Below are 6,000 nucleotides of genomic sequence, written 5' to 3' on the forward strand. Positions count from 1 at the left end.
TATAACCATCACACAAATCATTCTTTTCATGATCTACTAGCATAGAAAATTTATTACTCTCCACATAAGTAAATTTGTTCTCATGAATCATAGTGGGAGAAAACTCAACAAAATAACTATCATGAGAGTGAAAATTAAAATCATGATGACAAGTTTCATGGTTATCATTATTCTTTATATCATACATTTCATCACCATAATCATCATAGATAGCAACTTTGTTATCATAGTCAATTGAAGCCTCATCCAAAATGGTGGATTCATCACTAAATAAAGTCATGACCTCTCCAAATCCACTTTCATCATTATAATCATCATAAATGGGACGCATGAAATCATTATAACAAATTTGCACATCAAATCTTGGGGGTCTAAAAATATCATTTTCATCAAACATAGCATCCCCAAGCTTGTAGCTTTGCATATCATTAGCATCATGGATATACAAAGAATTCATACTAGAAACATCGCAATCATGCTCATCATTCATGGATTCTATGCCAAACATTTTATAGCATTCTTCTTCTATCAATTGAGCACAGTTTTCCTTTCCATCATTTTCACAAAAGACATTATAAAGATGATCAATAATATGATGCAACCTCAATTCCATTTTTTGTTGCTTTCTTTTATAAACAAAACTAGTGATAAAACAAGAAACTAAAAGATTCAATTGGAAGATCTAAAGATATACCTTCAAGCACTCACCTCCCCGGCAACGGCGCCAGAAAAGAGCTTGATGTCTACTACGCAACTTTATTCTTGTAGACGCATGTTGGGCCTCCAAGCGCAGAGTTTTATAGGACAGCAACAATTTTCCCTCAAGTGGATGACCTAAGGTTTATCAATCCGTGGGAGCGTAGGGTGAAGATGGTTTCTCTCAAACAACCCTGCAACCAAATACAAGAAATCTCTTGTGTCCCCAACACACCTGATACAATGGCAAATTGTATAGGTGCACTAGTTCGGCGAAGAGATGGTGATAAAAGTGTAATATGGATGGTAGAAATGTATTTTATAATCTGAATAAATAAAAACGGCAAGGTAGCAAATAGTAAACAGGCACAAAAACGGTATTGCAATGCTTGAAAATGAGGCCTAAGGGTTCGTACTTTTGCTAGTGCAATCTCTTAACGATGCTAATATAATTGGATCATATAACCATCCCTCAACGTGCGATGAAGAATCACTCCAAAGTTCTTATCTAGCGAAGAATATAAGAAGAAATTGTTTGTAGCTATTCTTTCCGATCAATCTATCCAAGAGTTCGTACTAAAATAACACTAAGTTATTCTTTCTGATCGATCTATCAAGAGTTCATACTAAAATAATACCAAAGCAAATTCAGATTCACAATACTCAATTTAACACAAAGAACCTCAAAGAGTGCCCCAAGATTTCTACCGGGGAAACAAAGACAAGAACGTGCATCAACCCCTATGCGTAGATTACCCCAATGTCACCTCGGGAATCCACGAGTAGAGTGCCAAAACATAAATCAAATGAATCAATACGATACCTGATACGTCTCCAACGTATCTACTTTTCCTAACACTTTTCCTCTTGTTTTGGACTCTAATTTGCATGATTTGAATGAAACTAACCCCGGACTGACGCTGTTTTCAGCAGAACTACCATGATGTCGTTTTTCTGCAAAAATAAAAGTTCTTGGAATGGAACGAAACTTTGCATGGAATTTTTATATAATAAATAAGAATTTCTGGAGCCAAGACCTGCGGGAGAGGGGCACCTGGGTGGGCACAACCCACCAGGGCGCCCCCCCCTCTCCTGGCGCGCCCAGGTGGGTTGTCCCCACCTAGTGGCCCCGCTGACCCTGAAACCGACGCTATAAAATCACATTATTACATAAAAATCAGGGAGAAAGAATTATCACGATCCACGAGACGGAGCCGCCGTCACCTCCTGTTCTTCATCAGGAGGCCAGATCTGGAGTCCGTTTGGGGCTCCGGAGAGGGGGGGTCTTCGTTCTTCATCATCACCAACCCTTCTCCATCGCCAATTCCATGATGCTCCCCACCGGGAGTGAGTAATTCCTTCGTAGGCTCGCAGGTCGGTGAGGAGTTGGATGAGATTCATCATGTTATCAAGTTAGTTTTGTTAGGGCTTTATCCCTAGTATCCACTATGTTCTAAGATTGATGTTGCTATGACTTTGCCATGCTTAATGATTGTCACTTTGGGCCCGGGTGCCATGAACTCAGATCTCAACCATATATGTTATCATCATTATATTCATGTTTTAGATCCGATCTTGCAAGTTATAGTCACCTACTACATTTTATGATCCCGCAACCCCGGAGTGACAACAGTCGGGACCACTTCCCGGTGATGATCGTAGTTTGAGGAGTTCATGTATTCACTATGTTTTAATGCTTTGTTCCTGTTCTCTATTAAAAGGAGGCCTTAATATCCCTTAGTTTCCAATATGGACCCCGCTGCCACGGGAGGGTAGGACAAAATATGTCATGCAAGTTCTTTCCATAAGCACGTATGACTATTTACGGAATACATGCCTACATTATATTGACGAACTGGGGCTAGTGCTGTATCGTCCTAGGTTATAACTGTCTCATGATGAATATCATCCAACAAGTCACTGATCCAATGCCTACGAATTTATCTTATATTGTTCTTGCTAAGCTACTACTTCTATCATCACTGTCACACTTGCTATAACATTACTGCTATCAATGTTATCGTTACTGTTGCTACTGTCACTACTATCAAAACTATCATATTACTTTGCTAATGATTTCTTGCTGCAAATAATTAATCTCCAGGTGTGGTTGAATTGACAACTCAGCTGCTAATACCTTCAAATATTTTTTTGGCTCCCCTTGTGTTGAATCTATAAATTTGGGTTTGATACTCTACCCTCGAAAACTATTGCGATCCCCTATACTTGTGGGTTATCAAGACAATTTTTTGGCGCCATTGCCGGGGAGCATAGCTATATTTGTTGAGTCACTTGGGATTATTATCAAATTATCACTATGAAGAATCTGAAGGATGCCAAGACTAAGATTTTTCCCTCAAAGACGAGGCGAGGTAAGGAACTGCCATCCAGTTCTGCTTTAGATTCACCTTCTGTTATAAGTACACTTGCAACACCACCACATGCTATCAATTCTAATATGTCGCAAGTTATTGATGATGCTACTTCTACTATGAATGATGCTTGTGATGATGCTAGTACCTTGCTTGATAATGATGATGTGCCACTTGGTGAATTGCTTGATGAACAAATTGCTAGAGTAATACAACATGATGTGGTTGAATCTGATGATGAGCTTGAACTAAAACTCCTGAAACACCTACTAGAACTAGCCTTCCTAGATATGAATTGCCTAAGGTACCAGAAGGTTATGTTATGAATGAGGAGACAACTAGAGATATTCTTGCTTGTAAGGATAGAGATGATCAAGAGAAATTATTATGCAAGTATAAAGATAAATCTCTGAATACTAGAATGAAATATGATCCTAAGTTTGCTACTTCACCTATCTTTATTGATGATAAGGATTATGAATTCTCTGTCGACCCAGACTTAATTACTTTGGTTGAATATGATCCTTTCCATGGTTATGAAATTGGAACTGTTGTGGCACATCTTACTAAGTTGAATTACATAGCCACCCTTTTTACTCATGATGAGAAGACTCGCTATTACTTTATTCTCAAATTATTTTCGTTCTCATTAAAGGGTGATGCTAAAGCTTGGTACAATACTCTTGCTCCTAGTTGTGTGCGTAGTCCCCAGGATATGATTTATTACTTCTCTGAAAATATTTCCCTGCTCATAAGAAACAAGCTGCCTTACAGGAAATATTTAACTTTGTGCAAACTAAAGAAGAGAGTCTCCCACAAGCTTGGGGGAGGCTTTGCCAGTTACTTAATGCTTTGCCTGATCATCCTCTTAAGAAAAATGAAATACTTGATATCTTCTATAATGGACTAACCGATGCTTCTAGGGATTTCCTACATAGTTGTGCTGGTTGTGTTTTCAGGGAACAAACTATTGGACAAGCTAAAGAATTATTGAATAATATATTGAAAAATTATGATGATTGGACTCTTCCTGAACCACCGGCTAAACCCACTCCGAAGAACAGGGGTATATTATATCTCAGTCCTGAAGATATGCAAGAGGCAAAGAAATCTATGAAGGAAAAAGGTATTAAAGCTCAGGATGTTAAAAATTTACCTCCTATTGAAGAAATACATGGGCTTAATACACTACCACTACCTAAGGTGGTAGAGGTAAATTCTTTAATTAAGTTCAATGATAATAAAAGTCCTCACAATATGCATCCAAGCCAATGCCTTTATGAGTTTGAAAACTATATTAGAAAACAAGATCATTTCAATGCAAATGTTATGAAACAATTGAAATACAATTCTGATATGATTGCTCACTTGAGTGACTTGTTATTTAGAAATTCAAATGATGTTAGAGGTGTTGGAAAACATGCTTCTATGGTTCAAACTCAGTTAGGACAAGTTGCTAAATCTCAAAGAGGGTTGCTTGATGAAATGAATAACAATATACATGACTTTGCTATTAGAGTTGCAACTAGAGGAGGTAAAATGACTCAGGAACCACTTTATCCTGAGGGACACCCAAAAAGAATTGAACAAGATTCACAAAGAGTAAACACTGATGCACCTAGTCCTTCTAGAAAGAAAAAGAAGAAGAAAAATTATAGGACTTTGCATGCTTCTAGTGAACCTGAAATAGAAAAACCTCCTGATAATGATAATGAAACTTCCATCTCTGATGCTAAAACTCAATCTGGTAATGAACACTCACCTAGTAATAATGAAAAAGATAATGATGAGGTTCATGAAGACACTCAAAGAAATAATAAAGAACCAGATAATGATGTTGAGATAGAATCACCAGTTGATCTTGATAACCCACAACCTAAGAATAAAAGATATGATAAAAAAACTTTGTGGCTAGAAAACACGGTAAAGAAATAGAACCGTGGGTTCAAAAACCTATGCCTTTTCCACCTAAGTCAACTAAAAAGAATGGTGATGAAGAATTTGAACGCTTTGCTGAAATGCTGAGGCCAGTCTTTTGCGTACTCGCTTGACTGGTATCTTGAAAATGCCTCCTTATGCAAAGTATATGAAATACATCATCACTAATAAGAGAAAATTACCGGAAGCTAAAATCTCCACTATGCTTGCTAATTATACTTTTAAAGATGGAGTACCTAAAAAACTTGGAGATCCGGGAATACCAACTATACCTCGCTCTATCAAAAAGAATTATGTGAAAACTGCTTTGTGTGATTTAGGAGCTGGTGTTAGTGTTATGCCTTCTCTTTATATAAAAGACTTGATTTGAATAAACTGAAACCTACTAAAATATCTTTGCAAATGGCTGACAAATCAACTGCCATACCTATCGGTATTTGTGAGGATGTGCCCGGTGTTGTTGCTAATGTTACTATTTTGACTGACTTTGTTATACTTGAGATGCCCGAGGACGACAACATGTCGATTATCCTTGGTAGACCCTTCTTGAATACTACAGGGGCTGTTATTGATTGCAATAAAAGCAAGGTCACTTTTCATATCAATGGTAATGAGCATACGGTGCACTTTCCGAAGAAACAATTCCAAGTGAATGGTATTAATGTTATTGAAAAATTTCCGACAATCACTATTGGAAGTTTTCAAATACCTCTACCTACTGTCAGAAATAAATATGAAATGCTTATTGTTGGGGACATTCATATCCCCGTTGAGGTAACTTAGTGATTTACGAAAGTTCTTTGGTTTATGCTAATTGAAAGTGGTTGTTAATAAAACTTGATCAACCTTATTAATGAATCATTTTTTAGAGGTATGAAGTTGATGAATTTAGTAAGCACTACCTTCTGTCCCTACTTTTTGTTCTCTGTTTTTATTAGATAAATAAAATAAAATGCCATGTTTTATCTATTTTCTGTATTTCCCGTGCAATAAA

Source organism: Triticum aestivum, chromosome 2D (genome assembly GCF_018294505.1).
Source record: "Triticum aestivum cultivar Chinese Spring chromosome 2D, IWGSC CS RefSeq v2.1, whole genome shotgun sequence".
In the NCBI taxonomy this organism is placed as follows: Eukaryota; Viridiplantae; Streptophyta; class Magnoliopsida; order Poales; family Poaceae; genus Triticum; species Triticum aestivum.